The following is a 10,000-nucleotide window of genomic DNA, read 5'->3' on the forward strand; positions in this document are numbered from 1 at the left end:
TACACGAATAAAAAACACGGCATTCGATTGTAACAGCTGAAACACACACACACACACACACACACTCTCTCTCTCTCTCTCTCTCTCTCTCTCTCTCTCTCTCTCTCTCTGTCTCATATTTTACAATATTTATATATAGATGAAGAAACCAGAATCGGTTTTCTTAAAGTGTCAATTAAATGCGAAAAGAAAAAATTATGCCGTTTATACATCCATTTCAATCGTAGCTTAAAATACGGCATCCGATCTCGTCAGCAACCATTATTTAGTAGGAAACATCATTTTATTCCAGAAAATTGCCACGGTTTAAATAGATAATTATCCTTTAAGAAAAGATGTGTTTTTGTTTCTAAGTTTTTGGTGCGTTTTAAAAATCGCGTATTTCTGACTTAAATTTTTTTAACATTTGGCCTTGATCAGATCAGCTGATGTGTAGCTGCTGCTCTTAATAATATGCGCGTACGAAGACAATAATAAACTATTGTTTATACCAATTCTTAACTTAATATACCATCAATACAGTTAACATTACAGAAGCGCCAATTTGTTATAACCTATCATAGTTTTTGTTCAGTAGATTGAAAGCTATAATCTCTCTCTCTCTCTCTCTCTCTCTCTCTCTCTCTCTCTCTCTCTCCTCTCTCTCTCTCTCTCTCTCTCTCTCTCTCTCTCTAACAAATAAAATCATTGTTACTTTACAATTTTTTAGTTATATTAAAATCAATCATAAATCCGTTTTCTTTACTTTTTCCAATCTCGCAATATCTCTCACATCGAATGTTATAGCGGCAACTTACTTGTTAGATGACATTAAACACCGGACTAGTACTTTCTTTTTCTTTTATTTTTTGTCAGATGGTTCCATAATTGAGGATGGTTACAAATTGATTTATACCTGAAGTTAAGAAAAGTATTCTGGATATGGAATGGACAATTATCTTCTGTAACAGTTTAGAATTATCGTCCATTTTCATTGTCATTAGCGGCAGTCTATTATTGTTGATCAAACGAAAAAAAAAAAATCTGCTTTGCTACGTATGAAGCAATTTATATGGATATGGTAAGTACAGTAAGATATTTGTGATAACATAATATTTACTAAAACCTTTCAACACCATTAGTTATCACTTTGATCAGGCGTGTTTAATGCGTTCGTTTGTTTCTTATGATCGAAGATGGAGCGTACAGTAGACAAATGGAAAGTTTCCGTTTCAGGCGGCGTCTTTAAGAAAAAAAAAAACATTATACAAATGGCATTCATGTGATTCATTTCTAAGCTCTAAGAAAAAGAATGTAGAACAACATTAATAATAACAATATCAGCCTATACTCAATACTTGGTAAGATAGCTCTCGATACAAAAACTAACCTATACACAGATGTGTAAATGCGTCCGTTTCTTCGTTATGATCAGAGATAAATGTAAACAAAATAGTGGTTGTCGTTTATATTGTGCGTATTTAGGAAACGCATGATATAAAATCGTCTTTAATTTGGCACTAGGATTTTCAATGATATAACACGAGCTAGTCTATACAGTGATGGTTTAGCTATTCAGTAGTTGTCTTATACAATAGATATGACAAAGTTATTAAATTTTTTTTCCCGTATTTTAGGTCATGTTATAAGGGGAAATATACTGTGTATCCATTCATCCAGATTGTAATTTTAACCTTTTTTATAATATATATATATATATATATATATATATATATATATATATATATATATATATATATATATATATATATATATATATATATATATATATATATATATATTTTTGGGCTCAAGCCATGTCGTCCTGATGGAAGTTCCTATAGGGTAGCTTCCTAGGGTATATTACAACTACGGCGATATTCCCAGAGAATTTACCTTAAGGTACCAGAATTCTAACTCCTGGAGCGAGTATCCCTCGTGAAAGGGATATCGCGACATATCAGAGGACGTATTCTAGACACGTCACATGGCAATCTACATCCTGGACAGAGATTTCGTCTCGTAGGAGGTGATTGACGAGATACGAATTCGGGAAAGAAAAAGGGGAGCCGCTCCCAAGGCTTCCCTATCCCCCGATTCGTATGCGTGCCTGGCGCCAATCCTGGCGCCATCTGTATTCCTTTTTGCGTAGCTTAACAACTCGGTGTTTTTTCCTGTTTTTCTCGCAAATCTTGGATTTATTCGGCTTTTCATGGCTTCTCCGTCTTCGTTGGCCTCTGATAAGTTGAGTATAGTGTCTGTTATGTATAAATGTAGGCTCTTGGTAAAATTTTGAGTGATTAATAGGATTAATCTTTGATACAAGAGCCGTAGCCTACCAGAGGTGTACTGGACACTGTCGCTCGCTAGGTATAAATTAGTTAGTCAGAGCGACATTCCTGGTTGTTTTGCTTTAATAAATTTTAGCTATTTAGCTTTACATAGGATTTCCTTTCGTGCTTAGTATTATTTGGCGAAGTATTCGCCATTCTGGCCTACGCTAGGCCATGTAGCCTAGTCGTTTGGTCCTAGTACTTCATGCATGATTTTGGTTTTTCCGAGTGTAATTAAAATTTTATTGAAGCTTTAGGCTATATTTTATACATTTTAGACTGTGTGGAATATTTCCAAGATTGTATACGTGTGAGTTTCGGTGAATTAGGTAATCGATTCTCTTGGTGCCTAGGCTAATTGCTTATGGAGCCCTAGTATACTTTATCATACTCCCCGGTTGCTTTCTTTTCTTCGGAGAAGGTATGCAATCCCTTTCCCTCTGTTTAAGCCTTGGGCTTATCCCTAAGTGGTTTTTTCCGAATTTATTTTCGATAAAACTATACTAGGGTGTTACTGTACCTTCCTGTTCCTGTAGTTATGGTTCAAGAGGGACAGAACAACAGAGTTTTTAGTCTGAGTCTGTGTTGTCTGGCTTGGAGCAGAGTCCCCCTCGCCGACCTAACACATACAAAGGGAGCTTAGCTCCCTTAGGTCACTACCGAAGGTTTCTGTAGTTATGATTCCTTCTTTTGTGATCTACCAGACTAGTCCTGTTGCTGTTCTCGGGGGAGGATAAGTTCTTCCCTTGGGAGTAGCAACGCCTTCCTTGCTTTGGTGCTCTGGAAGCTGGCAAGTATTGCTGGCCTTTCCCCTTAGATCTCCCTTAGGCTAAGATAAGTTTCTTGGCTGCGGGTGATCTGTCACTAAAGCAAGGTTGGCAGGACCCTCTTGTCCCTTCCCTCTCTATCTCCGTAATGGCCTAGCCATTACTGTACTGTACCTTGCCGGCCGGCAGAGCTGGCCGGCAGGGGTCTTACTGTACTGTACGTCGTTCTACTTCTGGACCTAGTATAGGTTGGGATGTGGAATTGACTCAGCCCATTGCCGGCCGGCAGAGCTGCTGGCCGGCAAGGGTCTTATGTTTTCGAGTGCTGCCCGGACCTCTCTTGGTCCCTCATCCATGCCTGCCGGCAGAGCCGGACGGCATTGGTCAAGGAAGCCTGAATTAGTTTCTCCCCTTCCTTATATGCACTCTTTCGGTTGCCGGGCTTGGAGGTTGTGTACACTCTTATCCCGGCATCCATTCTATTTTCTTCTAGTGCTGTACCTGTCCCGGCTGCCGGCCTATGAGGCCGGCAGCCGGGCAGGTGTAGTCTTCTGGTTCTTTTGCTGCCGGCTGGCATCGGTCTTGTACCTTTGCCGGCCGGCTTATGTCAGTCCTTGTCTGCCGGTCACCAAGAGTGTGGCCGGCAGCTGGGTACTACCTTGTGTAGTTGCTGGCCGGCAGCCATTGCCGGCCAACACTGGCTGTTACCGGCCGGCAGTTGCTGCCGACCGGCACAGGCATTTGAACCAGAGTGCTGCCGCCCTATAGCTGTTAAGTAGTACACTTTAAAGCTAGTTGTGGTGTGTGCCGGCCGGCAAAGGCAGGCCGGCACACATCCCCCTATACTGTACTAGTATTCTTCTGTATAGCATATACAGTAAGAAGAAAACTATAGTAAGGGTTTTGGTACAGCACTGTATCTTCTAACACTATTGTGTTTTCTTGCACACCCCCTTTGCTGTTGCCCTCAGATAAGAAGCTGAGTTCTTCCCTGTCTATTATCCAGGATTTTAAAATTCATTGCTTAGGTGTGAGCTCCACCTGTTTCCTCTGGAAACCTTGCATTGGTTACTCTAAAAGAGATAAACCATTTTTGATTTTATTATCTGGAAGGCTGCAACAATGGGTTGTGAGGGAAACACAAGTGTGTGTCTTTCCTTTCTGAATTGTTATGCTATACTATGCATATCCAGTGATACATAGTTCACTTGATACTCATGGAAATTTCTTCTCTTTACAGAAGGACACTCCGAAGTGGGGAAGTGCTTTCTGCAATGTCAGCAGCAAGAACCTCTGCGGACATGAGTTTTGTAGGAGACACGCAGCATACGTTGTCTCCAAGGATGATCTCCGGTATTGGGACCCTCAGGTATGTACTATGTGCACTAACCTGATTAATGAGACAATTAAATAGCTAGGAAGAAGCTTCGTACCTGGGTAAGGGGCTTCCAAAAGAATACTTCTGGCCCTTATCTTCCAAGTGAGAAGATGAGGGCGTATCCTTTCCCTAAGGCATCAGCTGATGCAGTGATTCCCCAGCCTCAAGAGGAGATCCCCTAAGTTCAGATCCAGGTGGATGCTGAAGTCGCGGTCGCGATGCAAGACATCCAGCTAGATGACAGGATGTCTGATGGGGACGGGTGTCAGGAGGAAGACCTCCTGGCAGAAGCCCAGGAAGAAGTTCAAGCCCCTCTACATCGGCCGGTCTCCCAGTAGAGCAGGGACAGGCCCTCTCTTCTATTGTTGGAATGATCCAACAAATGCAGAAGGAGAATCAGGAGAAGACGGCTGCAATGGAACTGCGAATGCAGTGCCTTGCAGAATCACATGGGCCCCAGAAAAAGCTCAATGTGAAAGACCTTCCCTTGTGCTCAGATGCTAACCCATGGAGGTATGCTGAGCACATGCCGATGACAACTGGAAAGATCGTCATCTCGGATAAGCTGGGCTCAGTTCCCCTGGAGGGTGGAATTCTGGCCCAGCAAGGAATCATATCCGGACTGTTATGTCCGGCTGAGGAAGGAACCAGCTTCAAAGGAGGAGACAGAGCCGAAGGAGGTCATAGTGATGGACCATGCTAAGGCACAAGCTCTACTTTCATCCTCGATGAAAGAGAGGGGCTTCTCTAACTCAAAGGTAGCTGCATTGAATAGGAAGCTCCCTTCCTTTGTGTCCTCGCCTACTAGAGCCTTCCCCTTTTTACAGAAAAGGTTTCTGGCTGTTCTAAAAGCAATCGAGGCCGGCAAGTCTTGCCCCTCCCTAGAGGAGTGTAAACCCTTGTCGCTGGCCCTGCCTATGGACCACAAAGACTGGAAGAACGTCCATCTTACGTTCTCAGTGGGAAAGTTGGAGGCTGATATTGCCGGACGTCAGTTCGGCAAGGACCCCCCTAAGCTGTCTGACTTTCTTTTGCGAAGAGAGTTCGATACAAAAGAAAGACTGACTGCCTCAATGTCTCTTCAGACTACTCTCGAGACGATGGCAAGTGACCCCAAGGTCCATGAAATGTTCATGGTAGTGGCCAAGCCTCATCTGGCCACAGTGACGAAGGACCTTTATGGCTTCGTCAAGGCAAGGAGAGCTTGTAGGGAGTTCGTGTTTACCTCGGCTACGGTGAGGCACGAGCTAAAGAAACTAATCTCCTCCAACATTTGGGGAAAAGACCTTTTTCCCTACCGACTTGGTCAAAGAAGCTGTTGATAAAGCCGCCTTGGAGAATAGAAACCTTCTCCAGAAGTGGGGCCTGGCTATCAAAAGAAAGTCTTCCCCGGATGAGGGTTCTCAACCAAAGAAGAAGACTATGAGGACTAGGCTACCGTCTCGGCCAGCCAAGCCTCTTAGACAGCAACAGCAACTGCAATTGCCATTGCCCCCAGTGCCCCAGATCGTGGCACAAACCCCGACCACCTTTCAGTGGGTACCCCAGGCCGTGTCGACACAGTCCACGGCATTCACCCCAGCGTTCGAAGGGCAGTCTACTTCCTTTCGAGCAAAGCCTAGAGGAGCAGCCAGAGGCTCGTCTAGACGCCCCTCAAGGGGAAGGGGATTCAGGGGTGGTCATGGTCAGGAAGGCAAGACCTCAGGACGGCAGTCCAAGCTAGGTGATACCGGTAGGAGGGAGACTTCTGAAATTTCGGGATCGGTGGACCTTCGATCCCTGGGCCCACAGCCTACTCAAGAATGGACTGGGCGGGAGCTGGTACAGCACTCCACCCCCGTGCCTTCGGTTTTTCCAACACTCCACCCCCGTTATGGAGGAGTACGTTCAAGAACTGTTGGAGAAAAAGGGTGAAGCCCATCAATTTCTAAGGGAGGCTGTTTTGTGTTCCCAAGAAAGACTCGGAAAAGCTCAGAGTCATTCTGGACTTGTCGCCACTTAACAAGTTCATAGTGAATTGCAAATTCAAAATGCTAACACTGCAACACATAAGGACCTTACTGCCCAGGAGGGCATATTCCGTCTCTATAGACTTGTCAGACGCCTACTGGCACATTCCAATTAGCCATCGACTCTCCCCCTACCTAGGGTTCAGGCTACAACGAAGACTATACGCCTTCGGAGCCATGCCATTCGGGCTAAACATAGCCCCAAGGATTTTTACGAAGCTTGCGAGCGTAGCTCTCAAACAATTTCGCCTAAAGGGAATTCAGGTAGTAGCCTACCTGGACGACTGGTTGGTGTGGGCAGCATCCGAGACAGAATGCTTGCAAGCTTCTAGTCAAGTGATCCAGTTCCTAGAGTACCTAGGCTTCAAGATCAACAGAAAAAGTCTCAACTTTCTCCATCTCAAAAGTTCCAGTGGCTGAGAATTCACTGGGACCTTTTGTCACACCGTTTTTCCACCTCGGCGAAGAAAAGGAAGGAGATAGCGGGTTCTGTCAAGAGACTTCAAGATTCCGAAAGGATATCAAGACACGAGCAGGAGAGAGTACTGCGCTCTCTCCAGTTTGCTTCGGTGACAGACCCAGTGCTAAGAGCACAGCTAAAGGATGCAATCGGAGTTTGGAGAAGTTATGCATCAAACGCGTGAAGAGATCTGAGAAGACCAGCCGCTTCGGCTAAGTACTCTTCTCAGGCCTTGGTCCCAAGCCAGACATCTAAAGAAGTCAGGTTCTTCTTCAGCCACCTCCCCCGTCGGTGACGATTCACTCAGACGCCTCGAAGGAGGGATGGGGAGGTCACTCTCATCGGAAAAAAGTCCAGGGGACTTGGTCCAGGCTATTCAAGACCTTTCACATAAAACTTTCTAGAAGCTAGGGCAGTGCTCCTTACCTTAAAGAAAGTCTCCCTGCGTCATTCGATCCACATAAGGTGGTGATTGACAGCGAGGTAGTTGTGAGATACTTGAATCGACAAGGATCGAGGTCACCACCTCTCAACCAGGTGATGTTGGCCGTCTTCCGATTGGCGGAAAAGAAGAAGTGGTACCTGTCGGCAGTTCACCTTCAAGGAGTCCGCAATGTGACAGCGGACGCTCTATCCAGGTTCACACCGATAGAGTCGGAATGGTCCTTAGACGCAGGATCATTCTCCTTCATTCTGAATCAGTCCCAGAACTGCAGATAGACCTCTTTGCGACGAAAGACAACAAGAAGTTGCCCCTGTACGTGCCCCGTACGAGGACCCCTTAGTGGAAGCAGTGGACGCGATGTCCCTCAACTGGAACAGATGGTCCAAGATTTATCTGTTCCCTCCTCACAACCTTCTGTTGAGGGTCCTCAACAAACTGAGATCCTTCAAAGGGTAGCGGCAATAGTGGCCCACAAGTGGCCGAACAGCGTGTGGTTCCTCCTGGCATTGGAACTGTAGCTGAAGTTTGTACCACTACCAGATCCAGTTCTGACCCAGCGAGCCCAGAAGTCAACTGTCTGCCCTTCATTACAGAAAACCCGGACCCTGCAGCTCATGATTTTCTCTCCCTAGCGGTGAGAAAGCGTTTCGGGATTTCGAAAGCCAGTATAGACTTCCTTGAGGAATACAAGTGCAAATCTACTAGAAGGCAATATGAGTCATCTTGGAGAAAATGGGTGGCCTTTTGTCAAGGCGAAGATTCCGCAGGAGATCTTGACAGACTTCTGCTTATCTTTTTTCCCCACCTCCATGGTCAAGGGTTGGCAGCGAACACGATTTCAGCGTGTAAGTCTGCTTTGACAAGACCCATTCTATATGCCTTCCAGGTCGACCTAGGTAACGAGATCTTTAATAAAGTCCCGAAAGCCTGTGCTAGGCTCAGACCTTCAGCACCTCCAAAGCTCATTTCATGGTCTTTAGACAAGTTCTTCATTTCGCTTCTCTGTTGAGCAATGAAGAGTGTGCGTTAAAGGATTTAACACAAAAAGTTATTTTCCTATTTTGCACTCGCGTCCGGGGCCAGGGTTAGTGAGATTGTAGCCTCTCGAGAGAGGCAGGTCGTGTTCAGTTCCTGGATGGGGAAGAACTAAACCTATTTCCGGATCCTGTGTTTCTCGCCAAGAATGAGTTACCCACCAACAGGTGGGGTCCCTGGAGAATCTGCCCTCTGAAAGAAGATGCATCTCTATGTCCAGTAGAATGCCTAAATGTCTATCTTCATAGAACTTCAGACTTCAAGGGTGGTCAACTATTCAGGGGAGAAACATCAGGCTCAAATTTATCTCTGAATCCACTCAGAGCGAAAATCACATATTTTATTCGCAGAGCGGATCCTGACAATACACCCGCTGGTCACGATCCGAGGAAAGTTGCCTCATTCTTAAATTTCTTTAATTGTATGGATTTTGAACATCTCCGTTCATACACTGGCTGGAAGTCTTCCAGAGTGTTCTTTCGCCACTATGCAAAGTAAGTAGAGGAACTAAAAGAGATCTGTGGTAGCAGTGGGTCGCGGTGTTAACCCTACTGTTTAACTCTGCGAGGAACAGTGGTCTTAATTGGGACGATTAATTCCAGGGTGAGTGTGTAGTTACATACTGTACTACAAACTAAGTGAGGGCACTGTGTTGCCCATCCAGACTGTTCCATTTCCGAAGGTGAACCTAGCATAAGTGCAGACATGTGTGCCGAGCGTTTCTAACGCTAATGTCATTGATTTGTAATACAGGCTTTTATGACTTTGATACCTCGGTATCTTAAAAGTGGCATCTAATGTTTTTCCTTTCAGACAAACAAGCTCTGTTTACTATCATACTTATGCTTATAGTTTTGGGTTATCCTCTTTTTATATATATATATATATATATATATATATATATATATATATATATATATATATATATATATATATATATATATATATATATATATATATAATTGTGGTTAACCTGTCTATTTATTGCCTGTCAATAATCTGGTTCTTGAGAACCTTGCATCTTCTTCACCTGTGTCAATATATTGGTATAATTGAGCATTCATTCTATGTACCTTATCTGGGATAATTCTAATAGAATTGTTCCTTTATGTAAGCTATGTTGCATTGGTTTTCCTCCTATGCGGATATAAAACCTTTGTCCAATACAAGTATTGTGCGGAAAACTAGTCGATATTTCATATTGATGCAGTGGTCCTTTACAAACTATGCTTTACTTAATATAGGGCGAGACCACTATATTAGCTTGCCTGGTATTCATACATAGATATATGTACTCTTCGAGACTTTTCCAGAGTCTAGTAGGACTCTTCCCTGTAGGGGGCAGGAAGCTCTAACATAGTTTATAGTTAGTTGAAAAGATGTATAACAGTAACATCTTAGGTCTCTAGGTCTAGTCGACCGGGAAAAAATTACCTCCGGGGAGTACGGCACGTTCTGAGAATCCACAGATACAGTAATGCTCTGGTACACTTCCATCAGGACGACATGGCTTGAGCCCAAAAAACGGATTTTGAGCGAAGCGAAAAATCTATTTTTGGGTGAGATGGCCATGTCGTCCTGATGGACCCGCCCT

This window comes from Palaemon carinicauda, chromosome 20, assembly GCF_036898095.1.
Source record: "Palaemon carinicauda isolate YSFRI2023 chromosome 20, ASM3689809v2, whole genome shotgun sequence".
Lineage (NCBI taxonomy): Eukaryota > Metazoa > Arthropoda > Malacostraca > Decapoda > Palaemonidae > Palaemon > Palaemon carinicauda.